At 46.2% G+C, this 26,014-nt stretch overlaps 2 non-coding genes across 2 annotated transcripts; both read left to right on the top strand.

Moving 5' to 3' along the window:
- Positions 1-6,996: 6,996 nt before the first annotated feature.
- On the top strand, positions 6,997-7,069 carry trnai-uau (transfer RNA isoleucine (anticodon UAU)). The gene has a single exon. It is a non-coding gene; the product is annotated as a tRNA-Ile (tRNA).
- A 14,320-nt stretch (positions 7,070-21,389) lies between these two features.
- Positions 21,390-21,462, top strand: trnak-cuu (transfer RNA lysine (anticodon CUU)). Its single transcript has one exon. It is a non-coding gene; the product is annotated as a tRNA-Lys (tRNA).
- The last annotated feature ends 4,552 nt before the right edge of the window (positions 21,463-26,014 follow it).

Raw genomic sequence — 26,014 nt, 5'->3', positions numbered from 1 at the left:
AGAGGTAATATGATAGGTCCAAGTCAGCATGGATTTGTGAAAGGGAAATCATGCTTGACAAATCTTCTGGAATTTTTTGAGGATGTTTCCAGTAGAGTGGACAAGGGAGAACAAGTCGATGTGGTATATTTGGACTTTCAGAAGGCTTTCGACAAGGTACCACACAAGAGATTAATGTGCAAAGTTAAAGCACATGGGATTGGGGGTAGTGTGCTGACATGGATTGAGAACTGGTTGTCAGACAGGAAGCAAATAGTAGGAGTAAATGGGGACTTTTCAGAATGGCAGGCAGTGACTAGTGGGGTACCGCAAGGTTCTGTGCTGGGGCCCCAGCTGTTTACACTGTACATTAATGATTTAGACGAGGGGATTAAATGTAGTATCTCCAAATTTGCGGATGACACTAAGTTGGGTGGCAGTGTGAGCTGCAAGGAGGATTCTATGAGGCTGCAGAGCGACTTGGATAGGTTAGGTGAGTGGGCAAATGCATGGCAGATGAAGTATAATGTGGATAAATGTGAGGTTATCAACCTTGGTGGTAAAAACAGAGAGACAGACTATTATCTGAATGGTGACAGATGAGGAAAAGGAGAGGTGCAACGAGACCTGGGTGTCATGGTACATCGGTCATTTGAGGTTGTAATGCAGGTACAGCAGGCGGTTAAGAAAGCAAATGGCATGTTGGCCTTCATAACGAGGGGATTTGAGTACAAGGGCAGGGAGGTGTTGCTACAATTGTACAGGGCCTTGGTGAGACCACACCTGGAGTATTGTGTAAAGTTTTGGTCTCCTAACCTGAGGAAGGACATTCTTGCTATTGAGGGAGTGCAGCGAAGGTTCACCAGACTGATTCCCGGGATGGCGGGACTGACCTATCAAGAAAGACTGGATCAACTGGGCTTGTATTCACTTGAGTTCAGAAGAATGAGAGGGGACCTCATAGAAACGTTTAAAATTCTGACGGGGTTAGACAGGTTAGATGCAGGAAGAATGTTCCCAATGTTGGGGAAGTCCAGAACCAGGGGACACAGTCTAAGGATAAGGGGGAAGCAATTTAGGACTGAGATGAGGAGGAATTTCTTCACCCAGAGAGTGGTGAACCTGTGGAATTCTCTACCACAGAAAGTTGTTGAGGCCAATTCACTAAATATATTCAAAAAGGAGTTAGATGAAGTCCTTACTACTAGGGGAATCAAGGGGTATGGTGAGAAAGCAGGAATGGGGTACTGAAGTTGCATGTTCAGCCATGAACTCATTGAATGGCGGTGCAGGCTAGATGGGCCGAATGGCCTACTCCTGCACCTATTTTCTATGTTTCTATGTTTCTATGTTTCTAAGTACTGTTGTTAAGTGTATGTTTAATTGTTGTCTGCTTAATAACTCTGACATTTAATGTTGCGGACCCTATTATTGTACTGTGCGTTTTGCTGCTCTGTTTGAAGCACCGATCCCTTCAATCTGTCGCTTATAGGGACAGTTGGATTCACCGTTTCTTTGTTTGGTGAAATTTCAAAGATTGAAAGCGGCGCACATCAACCTGGTCACCTACTCACTAACTGCTACACGCTGCTACCGTGAGATGGAAGCCCAGTTGCTGTTTCAAGTTTGATTGCAGGTCCAAGCAGAACTCATTCATAGAAAATCCAAGTCCCTGATATATCTGATTCTTTGCACCGAACTCCTTCGCAAAGTGTTGCGGTTCGTGTGGGGTGATTTGTGCACATATTTCCCCACACGACAACACTTCAAACATAACTCAACGGCTGGAAAGCGCTTTGGGGCGTCATGAGTTCCTGAAAGATGTTGAAGAAATGCAAGTCCTTCTTTGCAAAAGTTCGATGCAATTTCAAAATTCGTGGGTAAACTGAGGGCTTGTCTGGGATTTCAACCCGGGACCTCTCGCAAATTTCAAGTAACAACCCCAAAGCGAAAATCATACCCCTAGACCAACGAGCCAGCTAGTTGACAAATGTAGAGCTCAGGTGTAAATATTATTGAAGCATTTTTCGTGTGTTGCTATTCTTGATCGGAGGATAACATGGGACGGAATCAGTGACTTTGCTTTTTCGACCTGTCTTCTGAAGCACCGCACGGTCCCACTCCGACAGTCAATGAGCTGTTGGGACGTTAGTGTATCCAGGCTGCGGGTGGTCAACAGGCGCCTGGCTGCAATGAGCGATAAAATCCAGCGTTATCCAGAAGCCTGGCGTGCTCAATCGGTAGAACATGAGACTATTAATTACAGGTTCGTGGGATTGAGCCCCATGTTGGGCGATTGCATTTATTTTAATTTAATGTTGCTTTCATGGAAAATCATCATTAATTAACCCGCAATCTTCTTTTCCACAATTGAAGAAATGCTAACTGAAGGAACTCCATAATTGAATCATTTATTCTGTGCTCTGCAATTGAACTCTGAAACCATAAACCATTTTACACACTGTGCTTTCGGGGTCTGGGTCAAAATGATCATTGCTGGTAACAACAATCGGAGACTGTGGAAACATTGAGACTGACTTTAGAGAAAGGTTCTGGTTATTGTGAAACACCAAAGAAAATAGCAATTCTGGAAGAATAACATCGAAACGAAATGTGAGCTGACACCCAGAAAGAAGTGTTAAGGCAGAAGGTTAAATGCTGCATCCCTTTCTACAAAACATTCCTTTCAGAAAGATTTCAATGACCGAAACGGCACAAAACAAAAATGTTCCTTTCAAAGTCATTAAACTGCCGAATTTCCATGCCCCGCGAATCTCCTGAATCATATGCCTCTAGTTTTGCCGACTCAATCCATGTCCCTTTGCAATGTTGTGCTCCCACCCACACTATGAAATGTGCCACTAACTTATCGAATCATGGAATGGTTACTGCATGGAAGGCAATTCGGCCCATCGAGCCCGTGCCGACTCTCAGCGAGTCCCACAACCCCCGCTCTACCCCCCCAGCCCTGCAATTGTTTTTCCTTCAGACACTTATCCAACTCCCGTCTGAAAGATAAGATTGAGTCTTCCTCCACCGCCCTTTCAAGCCGTGCATTCCAGATCCTTACCACTCGCTGCTAAATGGCCATCTCCTATTCCTATGTGTAAAGTCTGGGAAACACGAGATCAATTCCTGCCACACTCACAGCCTTCGTAAATATAGCACCGTCATTCTATTCCCTTAAAACAAACTCCTGAAGTATCGGCCAGCTGTGTAGGTTAAAGCTCTGGTTATATTCCTGAGATTACTTGAATGGCAGCGTTTCTGTAGTGTAGCAGTTATCACGTTCGCCTCACACGCGAAAGGTCTATCACGTTCGCCTCACACGCGAAAGGTCCCCGGTTCGAGCCCGCGCAGAAACATTATTTTGGAGACTATTTTTGCTGTGAAATAAATTGAACAAAAGTCGCCCCAGGTTCCTTGTCGCATGAGCACTGAACATTTTAAATCATTCTCCTAAATGCAGTGTGTGTAAAGTCAGATAGGGGAGAAAACTTCATCAATGATTCAAAATCCTTGAATGATTAAATTTCAGTTATTGAAGTTTCCACTGACCCTCAGTAACAATTCTACAAAACAACGCTGGCGGGTAATGAATGGGGAATAAAACAAATAATCTTCACCCATCCATGTCTCACAGCCCCTGCCTCGGTTAATACCAGCAGATCTAAGCCGCATTTCAAACCCACAAACAACTCATTAGTTATTCGCTCTTCCCAGTTCCAGAGCTCAGAGGGTTGTTGTCCATCCCTGGGATGCAAGCTACCTCGGACCCGGGCCAAAGCTCCCCGTACACCGAGCACAAGCTGAGGAAAACCACGGGGGATTGGATATCCTGGTGTGTGGGGCTACAGGACACTCGGACCCTTTAATAATCTCTCACAGCTCATCTGAAAGCATCCGTAATGTGCCTGCCTCAACCGTGTGGCTACACTTGTTTATTTATAAAAAGAGAAGCAACTATCCTCATTCAGCAGATATAAGGCAAGATATCATCAAAAGAGGTTTTTGGACATTTTAAGTGATGTGTTTAATGCTTCAGTCCTTTTTGTGTTTAATTCCCACCTCCTCTCTGGCTGTGCCTGCACTGAGCTTACCTCTAGGTAAGGTTGTTCTGAACTTACAAAAGTGGGCACTTACTTCAGCCTAAGTTAGTTTGTAGTAAGGTTTCACTGCCGAAACTTGCAAAACAGGCCTGAGTGGCTGGACACACCCCCTTTTGAAAAAAAATACCTTACCTGAAGCCAACCTCAAATAACTCAGTTGAACTGAAGCAAACTAATATCCGAGAATTGCAATTTCTAACATTCTCCAAACTAAACTAGTTGCTCCAAAAAACTAGGAGCAACTCCACCCGAAACTTTGGCCCTCAGTGTGGGACAGAAGTTGTTGAAGGTGAGCCAACACATTCCCGATCAGCACAGAGGGAGCTCAGTGGTCAGCTCCCCTCTGTTGGTGCTGTTGTACCAGATGTTTTTGTAAGGCAATAAACGGCAACGCCTCAGCGCGAATTCAACGGTGGGCACTCATTCTGGCATCCTACGACTATACCATAAGGCACAGACCAGGCACAGACAACTTTGCCGACGTGTTCAGCAGGCTACCCCTGGCGACCACGGAAGGCTCTGAAGAACAGGACTGTGAGATAGTCAAGGCAATCAAAGCCTTTGAGTCCACAGGTTCGCCCATAACAGCACACCAAATCAGAGCGTGGACGGCCAGCGACCCCACATTATCCTTAGTAAAAAGATGTGTCCTAACCGGTGACTGGGCAGAGGCTCGTGATGCCTGCCCCGAGGAATTAAAACCCTTTCACAGGAGCATGCCTGAACTATCACTACAAGCAGACTGCCTGATGTGGGGCAGCCGAGTAGTCATGCCTCTGCGAGGCAGAGAGGCATTTGTCCGGGAACTGCACCGCGAGCACTCGGGGATTGTTCTTATGAAGGCCATAGCCAGATCCCACGTCTGGTGGCCTGGTATCGACGCGGACTTGGAGCTCTACCTCCGAAGGTGCACTATTTGTGCCCAACTCAGCAATACCCCCAGGGAGGCTCCACTGAGCACCTGGCCCTGGCCTGCCAAACCGTGGTCGCGGGTGCACGTAGACTATGCGGGCCCATTTATGGGCAAAATGGTCCTTGTAGTTGTAGATGCATTTTCAAAGTGGAAACAATGCACCATTTCAAACTCGAGCACAACCTCCACCACTGTGGAGAACCACACGTGAAAGGTCCCCGGTTTGTACCCGTATAGAAACATTATTTTGGAGATTACTTTTGCTGTGAAATAAATTGAACAAAATTCTCCCCTGGTTCCTTGTCGCATGAGCAGTGAACATTTTAAACCAGTCTCTGAAATACAGACTGTGTAAAGTCAGATAGGGGAGAAAACTTCATCAATGATTCAAGCTCCTTAAATGATTAACATAAGAAAATAAGAAATAGGAACAGGAGTCGGCCATTCGGCCCCTCGATCCTGCTCTGCCATTCAATAAGATCATGGCTGATCTGACCATGGACTTTGAGTTAAGGGACTCGGGGGCCTGTTCTCTCTCCCCTGAGAAGGTTCACGTTCGACAGTCCAGCCTCTAAAAGGCGCCACTCTGTGCACATTACTTGCCGCGTTTGAGTCCTGAGGATGAGTCATCTGCCTGGAGCCACAGGTCGAGGTCATGAATGCTTGGCTCACGGAGATGGCCGTCTGCAGTATGAATGTTGTATCCGCTGACAGTAGCTTATGAAGAAGGCCCTCTTGGCCGATTCCGATGACAAAGATATCCCGCAGTGCTTCGGTGAGCTGGTCACCAAAATCCCACGGTGCCGCCAGCCTCCTGAGGTCTGCAGCATATTTCGTGATCTCCTGGCCTTCGGGCCGTCGGTGTGTATAAAACCGCTGTCTGGCTGTGAGGATGCTCTCTTTGGGATTGTGTTGTTCTTGGATAAGTGTTACAAGCTCCTCGTATTTCTTGGTCGTTGTCTTCGCTGGTGCCAGCAAGTCCCTGACGAGTCCATAGACGGTGGGCCCACAACTGGTTAGCAGGATAGCTCTGCACTTATCAGCCAGTGTGGCCGGGTTGTCACCTGCCAGGTCGTTTGCTGTGAAGAAATGGTCGAGCCTCTCCACAAAGGCTTCACAATCATCACCATCAGCGAACTGCTGCAACGTACCAAGGTTAGCCATTTTCGTGTGAAGGTCCGTAATCTCGTCGCCAATTGTTATACCTTCAGATGCTCTGATGATGACTCCACGAGACAATGTGTCATGCTAGAACTGTAGTGACCTAAGTTCTTTATTGATAACCACAGAGTGAGGATCACACCTGGTGGCCTGCCTTTTGCACTCGGCCAGGCACACCTGTACAGGTAAGCTGTAAGTCTCCCACTGCAGTGCCCTCTGGTGCACACCTTGTAACCATTTCGAACACATGAAAGGTGTCACTGTGGAACAATTTCTCTCACTCAATGTTAGACACACGACCGTGGGCACCACGAGGTCTAGGTAGCTAGCCATTGACATTCATATATAAATATATATAAATATATCGACATGTATCGTAACTGTTCCCTGCTGGTCAAGGGATTAAGATCTGGCGCACTAACCTGGTTTCAATCCTCGATCAATGCATCGCATAAAATAATTGAGGTCTGTGAGACGATTAATAATTGCTGTAATCACCATGAATACCAATACTTTCTGTGATAGACCGAGCTTACAGACTATCTGACTTCTCCTGCCCTTTGCCAAGCACGTGTTCGGGGTTTAATTTTGTAAACTGGGTGAGTTCGCTGATCGCGGGGAGACGGTAGGAGCCTCTGTGGCCCCACTGTGAGGATGTGGAAGTGAACACGGTGGCTGGGTGATTGGTGACATTTCTGTAAAGGGCAGCGGAGGAGAAGGATTGAGAACTTTCAGTGTGGGACAGAAGTTGTTTAAGGTGAGACAACACATTCCCGATCAGCACAGAGGGAGCTCACAGGTCAGCTCCCCTCTGTTGGGGGCGTTGTACCAGAGGTTTCTGTAGTGTAGTGGTTATCACGTTTGCTTTATATGTAAAATGGCCATGGTTCGATCCTGGGTAGAAACATTATGTGTAAACTTTCTGAGGATGAACAATTGGATGCGAGTTTCGTCTCGCTGCAAATGCTGCCTGACCTGCTGAGATTTCCAGCGTTTGCTGTTTTTATTTGTTATTTATTCTTCCGACAAAAGGGCTCCCTTATTCCTCAATTGCTTTTTATTTCACTTCAATAAATAGAAAACTTTGAGTGAGAGAAAACGGATCCACCGAGGACCTTTCGCGTGTGAGACCAACGTGATATACGCTACACTGCAGCCAATCAAAGGACGAGAAACCACTGAATATAAAGGATGAGCTGACAAATATCAGGGGCAGTGCAGTCTGGTCAATGTCAAAACCTCCTTTTTATTCAGCAGTGGCATGAATGGGAGTCAGACGTCACAAAGTTTAATTAAAGACAAAAATACAAGTAACACTTGCAAATCTTTTCAGTGTAAAATTATTTCACTTTATTTGAAATCCTACTGCGTTGAATCTGAAAATACGCACAGTGGGATTTTATCTTCACTACTGCTTGTATTTTGTGTGCACGGTAGGAATAACCGGTGCTGTTAAATTTGATAAAAGTTGCCCCAGATTCGTGGTGTCATCGGCAATGAAGACTTTGAACCAGAAAGCTAAAATACAGTTAGTAAAATGGGATATGGTTTAACAGTTAACATGCAAAGCACAGGACAAATGATTGAAGTATGGAGTGTCCCTGAGTTAGTATTTGTTTGATTGTGCAAAAGAAGGTGAGGGGTTAATTAATGATGCTTTCCTGTAAAAGCAAGAGAAAGTTTTTCGAACAAACCATCCGGTGACTGTCAGGTGAGCGCTGCTTGTGATACCTGGTGGGAATGGGCGGGATTTTAAAGCCCCTTGTATTGCAGAACCTTCATATAGACGAACATCTCTGAACTATTGTGGTGCAATGGCAGTGCGTCTGACTCGAGATCCAAGGGTTGCTTGTTCAAATCATGTCGGTATCACTGTTCTTTTAGCAATTCCTGTTTCACAATAACCAGACCATTGCTGCAATGTCTGTCTCACTGGTTAGCAGTGGTAGGGTTGGGGACAGCATCAACCAAGAAAGAAGGGCTGTGTGCAGTGGTGGGACAGCAGTGATCATGGGTGACTTTAATCGACATAGTGATTGAGCTAACCACATGGTAGCAATTTGGCGGAGGAGGATTTCATGGCATGTATTATGGATGGTTTTCTCAACCAAGAAGAGAGCTGGCCATCCTTGACTGGGTGATTTGTAATGAGAAGGGACTAATTAGCAATCGATTTGTGCGAGGCCCCTTGGGGAAGAGTAATATAATATGGTAGAATTCTTCATTAAGATGGAGAGTGTCACAGTTAATTCAGAAACTTGGGTCCTGAACTTAAGGAAAGGTAACTTTGACGGTATGAGGTGTGAATTGGCTAGAATAGACTGGCCAAGGATACTTAAAGGGTTGACGGTGGATAGGAAATTGCAAACATTTAAAGATCACACGGGTGACTTCAGCAATTGCACATCCCTGTCTGGAGTAAAAAAATAGGACGGAGAACGTTGCTCAAGCGTGGCTAACAAGGGGAATTAAGGACAGTGTTAAAACCAAGGAAAAGGCAGATAAATTGCCCAAAAAAGGAACAAACCTGAGGACTGGAAGAAATTTAGAATTCAACAGAGGAGGACTAAGGGTTTCATTAGGAGGGTGAAAATGGATTGTGAGAGGAAGCTTGCTTGGAACATAAAAACTGACTGCAAAAGCTTCTGTAGATATGTGAAGAGAAAAAGATTAGTGAAGACAACTGTAGGTCCCTTGCAGTCGGATTCAGGTGAATTTATAATGGGGAACAAAGAAATGGCAGACCAATTGAACAAATACTTCAGTTTTGTCTTCACGAAGGAAGACGCGAATAACCTTCCAAAAGTACTTGGGGACCGAGGGTCTAGTGAGAATGAGAAACTGAAGGATATCGTTATGAGGTGGGAAATTGATGGGATTGAAGGATGATAAATCCCTGTGGCCTGATAGTCTACATCCAAGAGTATTTAAGGAAGTCGCCCTAGAAATGGTGGATGTATTGGTGCTCATTTTCCAACAGTCTATTGACTCGGGATCAGTTCCTATGGACTGGAGGTTAGCTAATGTAAAACCACTTTTTAAGAGGGAGGAGAGAGAAAGCGAGTAATTATAGACCGGTTAGCCTGACATCAGTCATGGGGAAAATGTTGGAATCAATTATTAAGGATGAAACAGCAGCGCATTTGGAAAGCAGTGACAGGATCGGTCCAAGCCAGCATGGATTTCTGAAAGGGATGGATTTATGCTTGAAAAATCTTCTGGAATTTTTGAGGATGTAACTAGGAGAGTGGACAAGGGAGAACCAGTGGATGTGGTGTATTTGGACTTTCAAAAGGCTTTGACAAGAGTCCACACAAGAGATTGGTGTGCAAAATCAAAGCACATGGTATTGGGGGTAATATACTGACGTGGATAGAGAACTGGTTGGCAGACAGGAAGCAGAGAGTCGGGATAAAAGGATCCTTTTCAAAATGGCAGGCAGTGACTAGTGGAGTGCCGCAGGGCTCAGTGCTGGGACCCCAGCTCTTTACAATGTACATCAATGATTTGGATGAAGGAATTGAGTGTAATATCTCCATGTTTGCAGATGACACTAAACTGGGTGGCGGTGTGAGCTGTGAGGGGGACGCTAAGAGACTGCAGGGTGACTTGAACAGGTTAGCTGAGAGGGCAAATTCATGGCAGATGCAGTATAATGTGGATAATTGTGAGGTTATCCACTTTGGGGGCAAAAACGTGCAGACAGAATATTATCTGAATGGTGGCAGATTAGGAAAAGGGGAGGTGCAATGAGACCTGGGTGTCATGGTTCATCAGTCACTGAAAGTTGGCATACAGGTAAAGCAGGCAGGAAAAAGGTAAATGGTGTGGTAGCCTTCATAGCTAGGTGATTTGAGTATAGGAGCAGGGAAGTCTTACTGCAGTTGTACAGGGCCTTGGTGAGGCCTCACCTGGAATATTGTTTTCAATTTTGGTCTCCTAATCTGAGGAAGGACGTTCTTGCTATTGAGGGAGTTCAGCGAAAGTTCAGCAGACTGATTCCCGGGATGGCTGGACTGACATCTGAGGAGAGATTGGATCAATTGGGCCTTTATACATAGGAGTTTCGAAGGATGAGAGGGGATCTCATCGAAACATACAAGATTCTGATGGGACAGGACTGGGTAGATGTGGGTAGATTGTACCCGATGTTGGAGAAGTTGGAGCAGGCTCGAGGTAAAGATGAGCCACTCCTGTTCCTAATTCTTATATTCTTATGTTCTTATCGCAATTCTGGAAGAATAACATTGAAACCAAATGTGACCTGACACCCAGGAAGAAGTCTTAAGGCAGAAGGTTAAATGCTGCATCCCTTTCTGCAAAAAAATCCTTTCACAAACATTTCTCTGACCGAAAAGGCACAAAACAAAAATGTTCCTTTCAAAGTCATTAAACTCCCGAATTTCCGTGCCCTGCGAATCTCCTGAATCAGATGCCTCTAGTTTTGCCGACTCAATCCATGTCCATTTGCAATGTTCTGCTTCCACCCACACGATGAAATGTGCCACTAACTTATCGAATCATGGAATGGTTACAGCACGGAAGGCTATTCGGCCCGTCGAGACCGTACCGACTCTCAGCGAGTCCCGCACCCCGCCCTTTCCCCATAGCCCTGCAATTGTTTTTCCTTCAGACACTTATCCAACTTCCATCTGAAAGATAAGATTCAGTCTGTCTCCACCGCCCTTTCAAGCCGTGCATTCCAGATCCTAACCACACGCTGCTAAATGGCCAGCTCCTGTTCCTATGTGTAAAACCTGGGAAACACGAGATCAATTCCTGCCACACTCACAGCCTTCCGAAATATAGCACCTTAATTCTATTCTCTGAAAACCAGCTCCTGAAGTATCGGCCAGCTGTGTAGGATAAAGCTCTGGTTATGTTCCTAGCATTATGTCATTCGCAGTGTTTTTGTAGTGTAGTGGTTATCACGTTCGCCGAACACGCGAAAAGTCACCCGTTCGAAACCGGGTGGGAACATTTTGAACATTGTTCAATTAAATATGAGAAAAAATGGAATAATTGACATTAATGGTTCAATATTCACAAAGTTGGTGTTTGTTCCTGCTGATGTTAATAACCCTTCAACTAGCCTGGAGTTTAATATTTTGATATTTCAAATAACAGTGTTGATATTTAATGTCTCCATGATAAGAGAGACTGTTTGATTTTCTGTTTCTGACTGCTCCATTTTTGATCGGGGCGGAGGACCGGTGAGAGATCGGGGCCCAGGAGCGTCGTGGTCGGGGCTCAGGAGAGGCGAGGGCCCAGGAACAGCACGGGCCAGCCCACACTGCGATCTTTGGATAGTCGGTGCATGTGTACACACTACGTCCATGCAGCAGAGCTTGGTCTATGGTCGTCTTGTGTAATCGTTGCCACTGGACCAAGACCTAGCTCTGTCAAGCTCGTGTGGTGGTTGGTGTGCAACGGTCACCCCACGTTAAAACAATCCACCCACAGGCATCTTCCACCCTTCAGCATGTCGTTCTGGACCTAGATTGTCAGGTCTCTCATCGAAACACCTGTAAACTTATCCCTTTTTATTCTGGAAACAATCATCCTCGATACGAGGGACTGCCTAATACTATACTATTAACAAAATGCAGTGTCTCACAGCCCTGTTAAATTGGCTGGTTTCTCTGTACGGTTCTGTACACACTCAAACTCTACACAGTGTCTCTCACTCCCTCCCGTTTACAGCCCTAACGGTGCAGAAAGCCCCTCTCAAAGCTGCACGTTCCGGCTGCATTCAGTTGAGTTGGGAAAGATTATTAAAGGATCCTGCATCTCCGCCTCGCTTCACAACAGCAGATCGAAGCCGCAAACAACCCATCGACTCATCGCTCGTCCCCAGTTCCAGAGTGAGTGAGGCCGGGAATGTCATGTATTCAACCAGCATTGTAACCCATGTATAATCTGACCGATGCTGTACACTGTGAGAACAATGACCACTAGGTGGTGAACTTGTGGGAGACACTCCTAACCTGGACCTTCAGGTATAAAAGGGGAAGCTCCACCCACTTCCATCACTTGAGTGCTAAGGAATAAAGGACAGGTCATAGACTGACCTTCTCTGAAGCATGGGCCTCGTGTGCATTTACACTGTATAGTAAGGACATATTAATGGCCACGAGAAACTGGGATTTAAACCACGCGAGCTTGGCCACTAGCAGAACAGACGAGAGGTACTGTGTTAAGCAATGGTTGGGACAGAGATTCAACATTGTTAAAGCATCACACAGTTCTCCAGGCAGCCAAGGGCAGTCAGGCATGCCCCAATATGTAGCCGAACCCAGAGGGGGAGTTCGACAGTGAAAATGGCAAACTGAACGGCAATTCACGTCATTGCAAGGGACAATGCGGCCAATAATGGGGCCATCAACACCTGTTAATGGTGCACTCAAGGACAATCACGGGGCCGTCAGTGACGATCGACTGGCAAGAGACCTTTTGTTTCCAACAGCAGCTCATGTTGGAGGCGTGGAGGCACACACTCAGCCGGAGTTTGCAGAGATGAGCAAAATACCTGCAGAAATTGCAGAAATGGACACTGGGGGAAATCGCTGGAAGGTGAAGTTCAGTGAGTTCATGTGGAGTACGTATACAATTCATACACCAGGACGCCACCGATAATGATGAAAGTGCTACTCAATGGCATCCCAGTATCAGTGGAGCTAGACACGTGGGCCAGCCAGTCCCTGATGGGTATCAAATAGTTCGAAAAGTTGTGGGCGTCCAAGGCCAGGAGGCCAAAATTATTGCCGATTGACGCACAGCTACGAATGTACACAAAGGAGATCATTCAGGTGCTAGGCAGCGCCACGGTAGTCGTGACCCACAAAGTTGGCTTGCTGTCATGAACTGGAAATGGGGCGATCTCAATGCAATTTCCTCTGTGGAACGAGTATCATGCTCACAGATCCTCGACAAATTTGACTCATTATTTCAACCCGGCATTGGCACTTTCATGCGGGCCAAGGTAGTGATTCACATAAACCCGGACGCCAGGCCAGTACACCACAAGGCCAGGGCGGAGCCGTATGTGATGCGGAAAAAGATAGAAGGCGAATTGGACCGCCTGCTAAGGGAAGGCATCATCTCGCCAGTTGAATTCAGTGACTGAGCGAGCCCGATTGTGCCGCTGCTCAAGGCGGATGGGTCGGTCAGGATATGTGGTGATTACAAGGCAACCATCAATCGGGTGTCACTCCAAGACCAGTACCCGCTACTGAGAGCGGAGGATCTCTTTGCGACGCTATCCGGTGGCAAACTTTTTTCAAAATTAGACCTGACCTCAGCTTACATGACCCAGGAGCTGGCGAGTGAGTCGAAGAAGCTGACCACCATCACGACACACAAGGGGTTGTTTGAGTACAACAGATGTCCGTTCGGGATTCGCTCGGTTGCCGCGATCTTCCAATGAAATATGAAAAGCCTCCTCAAGTCGATTCCAGGGACGGTGGTTTTTCAGGACGACATCCTCATTACGGGTTACGATACTGAAGAACACCTCCACAACCTGGAGGAGGTGCTACGCAGACTGGACCGGATCGGGCTCCGACTGATAAAGGCAGAGTGAGTCTTCATAGCTCCAGAGGTAGAATTCCTGGGAAGGAGGGTAGCAGCAGACGGGATCAGCCCTACTGCCTCCAAAACGGAAGCGATCCGGAGAGCACCCAGACCCCGTAACACGACGGAGCTGCATTCGTTCATGGGGCTCCTGAACTATTTTGGTAACTTTCTTCCCAAATTGAGCAAGCTGCTAGAGCCGCTACACCCGCTCCTACGCAAAGGTCGCGAATGTGTCTGGGGGGACAGCGAGGAAAGGACTTTTAATAGAGCTCGCAATTTGTTATGTTCCAACACTCTGTTAACGCTGTATGACCCATGTAAGAAACTTGTGTAACGATGCGTCGTCCTATGGAGTCGGGTGTGTGTAGCAGCATGTCAATGCCAAGTGTCAGTTACAGCCGGTAGCTTAGGCCTCCAGAAGTCTGTCCCAGGCAGAAAGGGGTTACGGGATGGTAGAACAGGAGGCGCTCGCATGTGGAAATGCAGTAAAGAAAATGCACCAATACCTGTTTGGCAGGAAATTTGAGCTGGAGCCAGATCACAAACCCCTAACGTCCCTTTTGGCCGACAACAAGGCCATAAATGCAAATGCATCGGCCCGCATACAGAGGTGGGCACTCACGTTAGCCGCCGATGACTACACAATTCGGCACAGACCGGGCACCGAAAACTGCGCCGATGCACTCAGCAGGCTCCCACTAGCCACCACTGAGGGGGCTACCGAGCATGGTGCTGAGATGGTCATGGCTGTTGAAGCTTTCGGAAGTGAAGGCTCACCCGTAACAGCCCGTCAGATTAAAGTCTGGAGAAATAGAGACCCGCTATTGTCTCCAGTCAAGAAATGTGTCCTGAATGGGGACTGGGCTGCCACGTACAGGGCATGTCGTGAGGAAGTTAAACTATTTCACAGGCGCAGGGATGAACTCTCGATTCAGGCCGATTGCCTACTGTGGGGAAACCGCGTAGAAACCAGATGGGCAGAGAGGTGTTCATCAGAGAACTCCACAATGAGCACCCGGGCATTGTCATGAGGAAGGAAATTGCCAAGTCACACATTTGGTGTCCAGGGAAAGACGCAGATCTGGAACTTTGTGTTCGCAGGTGCAACACGGTTGCCCAGCTGGGTAATGCGCCCAGGGAAGCCCCACTTAGCCCCTAGTCCTGGCCCACCAAGCCTTGGGCACGCATCCATGAGGACTACGCAGGTTCTTTCAAAAATGTTTTTGGATAGTAGACGCCTACTCCATAAGCAACATAAGAAACTTAAGAATTAGGAACAATAGTAGACCATCTACCCCCTCGAGCCTGCTCTGCCATTCAACAAGATCATGGATGATCTGGCCGTGGACTCAGCTCCACTTACCCACCCGCTCCCCGTACCCATTAATTCCCTTAGTTGTTTAACATCTATCTATCTGTGACTTGAATACATTCAATGATCTCGCCTCAACTGCTTCCTTGGGCAGATAATTCCACAGATTCACAAATCTCTGGGAGAAGAAATTGCTTCTCAACTCGGTTCTAAATTGGCTCCCCCGTATTTTGAGTCTGTGCCCCCTAGTTCTAGTCTCCCCTACCAGTGGAAACAACATCTCTGTCTCTATCTTGTCTATCCCTTTCATTATTTTAAATGTTTCTATGAGATCACACCTCATCCTTCTGAACTCCACCGAGTAAAGACCCAGTCTCCTCAATCTATCATCATAAGGTAACCCCCTCATCTGCGGAATCAGCCGAGTGAATCGTCTCTGTATCCCCTCCAAAGCCAGTATATCCTTCCTTAAGTAAGGTGACCAAAACTGCACGCAGTACTCCAGGTGCGGCCTCACCAATACCCTATACAGTTGCAGCAGGACATCTCTGCTTTTGTACTCCATCCCTCTCGCAATGAAGGCGAACATTCCATTCACCTTCCTGATCACCTGCTGCACCTACAAACTAACTTTTGGGGATTCATGCACAAGGACCCCCAGGTCCCTCTGCACTGCAGCATGTTATAATTTCTCCCTATTCAAATAATATTCCCTGTTACTGTTTTTTTTCCCAAGGTGGATGACCTCACACTTTCCGATATTGTATTTCATCTGCCAAACCTTCGCCCATTCGCTTAACCTATCCAAATGTCTTTGCAGCCTCTCTGTGTCCTCTACACAACTCGCTTTCCCACTAATCTTTGTGTCATCTGCAAATTATTTTACACTACACTCTATGTATATTGCAAACAGTTGTGGTCCCAGCACCAATCCCTGTGGCACACCATTAACCACCGATTTCCAACCTGAAAAGCACCCATTTATCCCGACTCTCTGCTTTCTGTTCGCCAGCCAAATCTCGATCCATGCTAATACATATCCTCTGACTCCGCGTACCTCTATCTTCGGAAGTAACCTTTTGTATGGTACCTTATCGAATGCCTTTTGGAAATCTAAATACACCACATCCATCGGTACACCTCTGTCCGCCATGCTCGATATATCCTCAAAGAATTCCTGTAAATTAGTTAAACATGATTTCCCCTTCATGAATCCATGCTGTGTCTGCTTGATTGCACGAAGCCTATCTAGATGTCCCGCTATTTCTTCCTAATGATAGTTTCAAACATTTTCCCCACTACAGATGTTAAACTAACCGGCCTATTGTTACCTGCCTTTTGTCTGCCCCCTTTTTTAAACAGAGGCGTTACATTAGCTGCTTTCCAATCCGCTGGTACCTCCGCAGAGTCCAGAGAAGTTTGGAAGATTATAACGAATGCATCTGCAAAAACTTCCGCCATCTCTTTTAATACCCTGGAATGCATTTCATCAGGACCAGGGAAATTGTCTACCTTGAGTCCCATTAGCCTCTCCAGCACTACCCGCCTAGTGATAGTGATTGTCTCCAGTCCTCCCTTCCCACATTCCTGTGACCAGCAATTTCTGGCATGGTTTTTGTGTCTCCCATTGTGAAGACCGAAGCAAAATAATTGTTTAAGATCTCAGCCATTTCCACATTTCCCATTATTAAATCCCCCTTCTCATCTTCTGAGGGACCAACATTTACTTTAGTCACTCTTTGCCGTTTTATATATCGGTAAAAGCTTTTACTATCTGTTTTTATGCTTTGCACAATTATAATTTCGTAATCTATCATTCCTTTCTTTATTGCTTTCAAGTCATTGTTTGCTGCCGTTTAAAATTTTCCCAATCTTCTAGTTTCACACTAACATTGGCCACCTTATTCGCATTGGTTTTTAATTTGATACTCTCCTTTATTTCCTTCGTTATCCACGGCAAGTTATCCCTTCTCTTACTGCCCTTCTTTTTCACTGGAATATATTTTTGTTGTGTACTATGAAAGAGCTCCTTAAAAGTCCTCTGCTGTACCTCAATTGTGCCACCGTTTAGTCTGTGTTCCCAGTCTACATTAGCAAACTCTGCCCTCATCCCACTATCGTCCCCTTTGTTTAAGCATTGTATGCTCGTTTGCGACACTACTTCCTCACTCTCAATCTATATTACAAATTCAACCATTCTATGATCACTCATTCCGAGAGATATTTTACGAGGAGATCGTTTATTATCCCTGTCTCATTGCACAGGACCAGATCTGAGATAGCTTGCTCCCTTGTAGGTTCTGTAACATATTGTTCTCAGAAACAATCCTGTATGCATTCTATGAATTCCTCCTCCAGGCTACCCCGTGCGATTTGATTTGACCAATATAGGTTAAAATCCACCATGATTACTGCCGTTCCTTTTTCACATGCATCCATTATTCCCTTGATTATTGCCCACCCCACCGTCAAGTTATTATTTGGGCGCGTATAAACTACACGCACCAGTGACGTTTTCCCCTTACTATCTGTAATCTCCACCCACAATGATTCAACATTTTGTTCATTAGAGCCAATATCATTTCGCACAACTGCCCTGATATCATCCTTTATTAACAGAGCTACGCCACCTCCTTTCCCTTCTTGTCTATCTTTCCGAATTGTCAGCTACCCCTGTATGTTTAATTCCCAGTCTTCACCACCCTGCAACCACGTTTCTGTAATGGCCACCAAATCATACCCATTTGTCATGATTTGTGCCGTCAACTCATTTACTTTATTTTGATTTCGGCTTGCGTTTAGGTAAAGTATTTAATAATAGTTTTAATCCATGATTTTTAGTTTTGACCCCTCCTGCAGCCTCTTTATATTCATACATATTGTCCCTTCCTATTACCTTGTGGTTTACACTTACCCCAGTGCTACTTTGCTCTGTTGCCTCCTGCCTTTTGCATTCTTTCTTGGGGTCCTGTTTATCTGCGCTCTCACCCACTCTAACTAGCTCAGAGCCCTCTCCTGCGTTCTGAGTACTCCTCGCATTGAGGCACCGAGCTTTCAGTCTTGCCTTTTTATTACACTTTGACCCTTTAGAATTTTGATGTACAGTGGCTATTTTTGGTTTTTGCCTTGGGTTTCTCTGCCCTCCACTTTTACTCATCTCCTTTCTGTATTTTGTATCTGTCTCCATTTTGTTTCCCTCTTTCTCCCTGCATTGGTTCCCATCCCCCTGCCATATTAGTTTAACTCCTCCCCAACAGCACTAGCAAACACTCCCCCCGAAGGACTTTGGTTCCGGACCTGCACAGGTACAGACCGTCTGGTTTGTACTGGTCCCACCTCCCCCAGAACCGGTGCCAGTGCCCCAGGAATTTGAATCCCTCCCTGCTGCACCACTGCTCAAGCGACGTATTCATCTGAGCTATCCTCGGATTCCGAATCTGACTAGCACGTGGCATTGGTAGCAATCCCGATATTACTATTTTTGAGGTCCTACTTTTTAATTCAGCATCTAGCTCCTTAAATTCATCTCGTAGGACCTCATCCCTTTTTTTACCTGAATCTTTGTTAACAATGTGCACCACGACAACTGGCTGTTCTCCCTCCATTTTCAGAATGTCCTGCACCCGCTCCGAGACATCCTTGACCCTTGCACCACGGAGGCAACATACCATCCTGGAGTCTCGGTTGCGGCCGCAGAAACGCCTATCTATTCCCCTGACAATCGAATTCCCTATTACTATCGCTGTCCCATTCTTTTTCCTGCCCTTCTGTGCAGCAGAGCCAGCCACGGTGCCATGAATTTGGCTGCTGCTGCACTCCACTGATGAGTCATCCCCCTCAACAGTACTCAATGTGAGGTCAACGTGATATCCGCTACACTGCAGCCCATCAAAGGGCGAGAAACCACTGAATATAAAGGATGAGCTCACAAATATCAGGGGCAGTGCAGTCTGGTCAATGTCAAACCCTCCTTTCTTATTCAGCAGTGGCATGAATGGGAGTCAGACGCCACAAAGATTAATTAAAGACACAAATACAAGCAACACTTGCAATACTTTTCAGTGTAAAATACTTTCACTTTATTTGAAATGCTACTGCGTTGAATCTGAAAATACGCACGGTGGGATTTTATTTTCACGACTGATTGTATTTTGTGTGCTCGGTACGAATAACCGGTGCTGTTAAATTTGATAAAAGTTGCCCCAGATTCGTGGTGTCATCGGCAATGTAGATTTTGAACCAGAAAGCTGTAACACAGTGAGTAAAATGGGATATGGTTTTCGAGTTAAGATGCAAATCACAGGACAAATGATTGAAGTATGAACTGTTCCTGAGTTAGCATTTGTTTGATTGTGCAAAAGAAGGTGAGCGGTTAATTAATGATGGTTTCCCGTGAAAGCAAAAGAAAAGTTTAAGAAGAAACCATACGGTGCCTGTCAGGTGAGCGCTGCTTGTGATACCTGGTGGGAATGGGCGGAGATTTTAAAGCCCATTGTATTACAGAACCTTCATATAGACGAACATCTCCTGCTCACTGTGTAGGTCTCATGGTGCAACGGTAGTGTGTCTGACTCCAGATCCGAAGATTGCGTGTTCAAATCACGACGTGGTCACTGTTATTTTGGAAATTGTTCTTCCAGAGTTAATATTTCCTTTGCTGTTTGGCAATAACCAGACCCTTGCTTCAAGGTCTGTCTTACTGTTTCCAAGGTGTCAGGCAGAGATTTTTTTTTTATTTAAAAAAAATACTTTATTCTGATAAAAATTTGTACAGTACATTCAAAAGCAGTTCAGTACATTTAGCTGCGGTCATTAATCCCATGCACTACATTTGGGTGCTGACGGCAGTTCTGGTCGATGTATTCCCTTGCTTTTCAGTTCCAGTACAATTGGGTACAATACGGGATACCTTGTAGTATATTCAACAAATTACATCACTCGTGTCACTATACAGTACATGGAATGGGTGACGGAACATTAAACATTTTTTCAACGTGCATCACGAAACAGACCTTACATTGTACATGGCACTACATAGGTGTTTACAGATCATGGTGCTCCATGTACACAATAGAGAAGTTACAAGTACGGCCCGAGCGGAGTTTTATTCTGATTCCTGCCCCGTGGTTTCCCGTGTCAGAACAGCTTTAAACTGTGGCCCTTCCCCACCCTGCCTTTGCGGCAACTACACCAATTTTAAGTTGTCCCTCAGCACGTAATCCTGGATCTTGGATTGCGCCAGTCTGCAACACGCAGACGTGGACATCTCCTTGCTCTGGAAGACCAGCAAGTTTAGGCAAGACCAAAGAGCATCTTTGACTGAGTTGATGGCACTCCAGCAGCAGGTGATGTCTGTTTCGGTGTGTGTCGCTGGGAACAGCCCGGAGAGCACAGAGTCCTGTGTTACGGATCTGCTCGGTGTGAACCTCGACACAACCACTGCATCTCTATCCAAACCAAGTTCCCTGATGGTCTAGTGGTTAGGATTTAGTGCTTTCAATGCCACGGCACGGGTTCGATTCCCAGTCAGGGAAATTGTACTTTTAATTCAGAACCTTATAAAAAATAGTTCATCTATTTTACACATCTTCATGCATCTCCTGTGTAAAAAAAAAAGAAGCATTGATTTAAACATCATTAATCAATGCATAAAATTCTATTGTCATATGATATATTTTGCTCTGTGCATATGAGGAACTTTTCTCCCGATCCCATTGGGTTTAATTCTGGTAATCTGGTGTTGAAAGTGGAGATGTTTCCGCAATGTACCGCAAATCATAGACACCATCAGAGGCAGTCTCTCGGGATCGAGGAGGAATTGCTTCCATCCCAAAGTGAGTCCTTTGATGGCTGAACATTCCGATACGAGAGCCACAGACCCTGTTACAGGTGGGACAGACATATATCGAGGGAAGGGGTCGGTGGGACTGGTTTGCCGCGTGCTCCTTCCGCTGCCTGCGCTTGGTCTCTTCATGCTCCTTGCGTCTAGAGTCAAAGAGCTCAACGCTCTCTCAGAAGGACTTTCTCCACATCGGGCGGTCTGCGGCCAGGGTCTCCCAGGTGTCAGTGGTGATGTCGCACTTTACCAGGGAGGCTTTGAGGTTGTCCTTATAACGTTTCCGCTGTCCTCCTTTGGCTCGTTTACCCTGAAGGAGCTCCGCATAAAGACGTAAACATAAACACGTTAGGATTAGAGGCCGGAGTTGGCCATTCGGCCCCTCGAGCCTGGTCCACCATTCAAGAAGATCCTGACAGTTCTTTAACAGCATGTTGAAACATCTGGGGCGGAGCCATCAGGCGCCTGGCTGCAATGAGTGATAAAAACCTGCTTTGAATGGAAGCCTGGCTAGCTCAGTCGGTAGAGCATGAGACTCTTAATCTCAGGGTCGTGGGTTCGAGACCCACGTTGGGCAATTTCTTTCCATTTAATGTTGCTTTAATGGAAAACCTCTGACCGAAACCGCACAAAACAAAAATGTTGCTTTCAAAGTCATTGAACTCCGAAATTCCCATGCTCCTGAATCAGATGACTCTATTTTTGGCGACTCAATCCATGTCCCTTTGCAATGTTGTGCTCCCAGCCACACTATGAAATGTGCCACTAACTTATCGAATCATGGAATGGTTAAAGCACGGAAGACCATTCGGCCCATCGAGCCCGTGCCGACCCTCAGCGAGTCCCACTCCCCGCCCTTTCCCCGTAGCCCTGCAATTGTTTTTCCTTCAGACACTTATCCAACTCCCGTCTGAAAGATAAGATTGAGTCTGCCTCCACCGCCCTTTCAAGCCGTGCATTCCAGATCCTAGCCACTCGCTGCTAAATGGTCATCTCCTGTTCCTATGTATGAAGTCTGGGAAACACGAGATCAAATCCTGGCACACTCACAGCCTTCCGAAATATAGAACCTCATTCTCTTCTCGTAAAACCAGCTCCTGAAGTATCGGCCAGCTGTGTAGGTTGAAGCTCTGGTTTTTTTCCTAAGATTGCTTTGGACACAGTCTTTCTGTAGTGTAATTGTTATCATATTCACCTCACACGTGAAAGTATCCGGTTCGAGCCCGGGTGGAAATTGTATTTTGGAGAATACTTTTGCTGTGAAATAAATTGAACAAAAGTCGCCCCAGGTTCCTTGTCGCATGAGCACTGAACATTTTAAACCACTCTCCAACATACAGAGTGAGTAAAGTCAGATAGGGGAGAAAACTTCATCAATGATTCAAAATCCTTAAATAATTAAAGTTCAGTTATTGAAGTTTCCACTGTCCCTCAGTCACAATTGTACAAAACAACGCTGTCGGTTAATGAATGGGGAATAAAACAAATAATCTTCACCCATCCCCAACCCCCGGCACACAGTTTAATTAGTTGCATGTCATTATTTTAAAGATTTTGAATGGAAGAATTATTTTCTGAATCCGTGCTCCCTCTGTGAGCGCCGCATCACGAAACGAGCAGGAAACACATTAAAGAGTTTACCACAATTGCTGACATTTCTTTGCTTTTTTCTTGTGTTTTTTCAGCTCTTCGTCCTTTTCAGCTCCTGACTGCGGATATTGCTGTGATTAAACCTGAACACAATGCAATGTCTGTCTCACTGTTTCCCCGGTGTCAGGCAGAGATACGCAGCTGCCGTCATTTATTGCATGTGACAGGATACAAAAGTTCAAATACAACCTGCAGGTGGCCACACACAGCAGTGAATAGTCAGGATGGCCGAGCGGTATGCGGTGCTGTGTTTAGATCACTGTCTCCTCTGGAGATATTATTTTTGCACCAAAAACTAACGTGCGATAAAATGGAAAAAAGTAGTCCGGGGTGCATTGTCACATGATGCAAGCTGCCTCGAACCAGGACCAAAGCTCCCCAGACACCGTGCACAGGCTCACGAAAAGAACAGGGGAGAGGATATCCCGGCCACTGGGCCTTCCAGTAACACTGAACAAGTGCCCGGTCTGAAACTTTCCAGAGTAATAACTTGTAACGGGAGCTTCTAACAGTCCGGGTGGCCAAGCGGTCTTAGGTGCTGTGTCCAGGTCGCAGTCTCCTCTGGAGGGATGGGTTCAAATCACACTCCTGACATTCAGTGTTTTTAATTACAAACTCATTTGTTTGAACACCACACTCAAGTGCTTTGGGACATCCATCGAACTTCATAAAATGACCCCACTTCAGTTGCAAACAATGATATCAAAGTTACTTCTCAAACTGGGAATCGATCCTGGGTGGCTGCAACGAAAGGAATGGTTTTGTGAAGCATTGAAATGTGCCCGATAAATATCTCGCACTGCTCATTTAAAAACACGGTTATAATTTGTTTCAGTGCAAAAGAAGGCAGGCTCGAAGGGCCAAATGGCCGACTCCTGCTCCTGGTTCTTGTGTTCTTATACAGAGCACAGAACATATGATCAAATGATCAACTCTCCCTCAGTTCGCATTTCGTTCATTGTGCAAAAGAAGATTATGGGTTCATTAATGATGTTTTCCTGTGAAAGCACCATAAAAGTTTAAGGACAATAATTCACCCAACATTGGGCTCAAACCCACGACCCGGAGACTAAAAGTCTAATACTCTACCGACTGAACCAGCCGGGCCTGCTTTAGGTGCATCTTCCTGTAGCTGATTGCTGCCAGGCGCCTGTTGGTATCGCCCCGTGGCTTTATCTCGAGCTTTATCTCGAGCTTCAAACCACGAAACAGGTTCTCCTGAATTTCAAGGCTTGTACGGTGATCAATCATCAAAAGCCGTGTCATTAACCACAGCTGGGCCGTCAATTTTCTGATCGCAAAGTGTTTTCAGTCCTTCTCAATATCTCTTGTCTCTGTGCCGGTGTTTCCCGATTCTGTCGGTCTATCTAGCTCTTTAATCTGTGTGTGGTCACCTGCAGGTTGATTCTCGATGAATGCCTGTGTTTGTGTCTTCTACAACAATAGAAAATGTTTCTTATATATTTCTTACGTTCTCTCCAATGCCTTGATATCCTTCCTAAATTGTGGTGCTCAGAACTGTAAACAGTTCTCCAACTGAGGCCTAAACCGGGTTTGAAAAGGTATGGTACAACTTCCTCGCTGGTGTCCTCTATTTCACTTCATATAAAGCCAAGGGCCCTGTATTCTTTTTAAACAACTGAGTTAGTTATCTACCCAGCTTCAAAGATTTATGTGTGTAAATCACTCAATCCTTCTGCGTCTCTTTAACACAATACCATTTAGTTTATGTTTTCTCATATCGCCTCCCTTTGTTTCCCAGACCTTACACACATGTACAGGAGGAGGGCCATTCAGCCCCTCGAGCCTGTTGCACAGGAACAGGAGGAGGCCCATTCAGCCCCTCGAGCCTGATACAGAGGAACAGGAGGAGGCCCATTGAGCCCCTCGAGTCTGTTACACAGGAACAGGAGGAGGCTATTCAGCCACTCGTGCCTGTTACACAGGAACAGGTGGAGTCCCAGACAGCCTCTCGAGCCTGTTACACAGGAACAGGAGGAGGTCCATTCAGGCCCTTGAGACTGTTACACAGGAACAGGAGGAGGCCATTCAGCCGCTCAAGCCTGTTACACAGGAACAGGATGAGGCCATTCAGCACCTCGAGCCGGTTCCGCCATTCAATGAGATCATGGCTGATCTGTGAGCAAACTCCATGTACCCGCCTTTGGACAATCTTCCTTAATACCTTTGATCAAAATGCGATGTAAAATGAACAACTGACCTCGCACGAACTGCCCTTTGCAGAAGGGAGTTCCAAACCTCTCCCACCATGTGTGTGTTGGAATGTTTCCGAATTTCACTCCTGAAACGTCTGTCTCCAATGTTTAGACTATGGCCCCTAGTCTGGGACTCTCCAACCAGCGGGAATCATTTCTCTCTATCTACTCTATCTCTTCCCTTATTATCTTTGAAAATTTTGATCAAATCAATGCTCGACCCTCTAATTTCCAGTGGGTGTAATCTCATATCTTAATGTAAACCTTGGAATCCAGGTATCATTCTGGGAAACCGACACAGTGCTCCCTCCAACGCCAATATAGCCTTCCTAAGGCAAGGTCAGTGAAAACTGAATCAAGGGACGGGTCTTACTAGATTTAATCTGATGGTTTCCAGCAGGCATTTGGTAAGGTCCCACATATCATCATCATCATCATCATTGGCGGGTCTTCGAACGAGGAAGGCTTACTTCCACATGTGTTGTCAGGTGTTTCAATGAAGGACCCGATGTTCCAGTTCTGAACTCCAATCAAAGGGTGGAAGATGCCTGTGGGTGGATTGTTTTAACGTGGTGTGAACGTTGGACACCAGCCACCGCACGGGCTTGACGGAGCGAGGTCTTGGTCAAGTGGCAAGGGTTAACCAGGACAGCTGGAGTCCTGCTGTGCTGCACGTCATCAAAACACAGGTCGCTGTTTTGTGCGTGGGCAGGCAGGAACATCGGCGGGACCAGGTACAGCGGAGGAGAGGGAAGATCAGTGTGGAGGAACGGTGAGAGGTCGTGGTGGAGGGGCGGTGAGAGATCGTGGTGGAAGAACGGTGAGAGGTCGTGGTGGAGGAACGGTGAGAGATCGTGGTGGTGGAACGGTGAGAGATCGTGGCGGAGGAGTGACGAGAGATCGTGGTGGACGAACTGCGAAAGATCGTGGTGGAGGAGCGGTGAGAGATTGTGGCGGAGTTGCGGCGAAGGTTAAACACAAGGGATGTTGGCAGAAATCAAAGTTGAGGCAACGAATATGTTTGTGTATCTGCAAAGCATGCACTCCCATGTTCCACCATCAGGGAGCTCATGCCCTGAAGTCCCAAGCGTTCCCAACACCCCTTGGGAGCACTGCATTTAAGCCGGCCCCTAAGGCCAGTTTCTCACTCTAGAGTGTCTTATAAAAGCCTGAGGTCACTGTTACTTTAACGTCCCTGTGTGCAGCCTCATCTGTGTTAGGAACAAATAACTGGCGTCGAGGATACGAATCCAACACAAAGAT

The sequence above is a fragment of the Pristiophorus japonicus genome, unplaced genomic scaffold, assembly GCF_044704955.1.
Source record: "Pristiophorus japonicus isolate sPriJap1 unplaced genomic scaffold, sPriJap1.hap1 HAP1_SCAFFOLD_75, whole genome shotgun sequence".
Classification (NCBI taxonomy): Eukaryota; Metazoa; Chordata; class Chondrichthyes; family Pristiophoridae; genus Pristiophorus; species Pristiophorus japonicus.
Note: the sequence above shows the minus strand (reverse complement) of the source record. Positions and strands in the feature narration are given on the sequence as shown.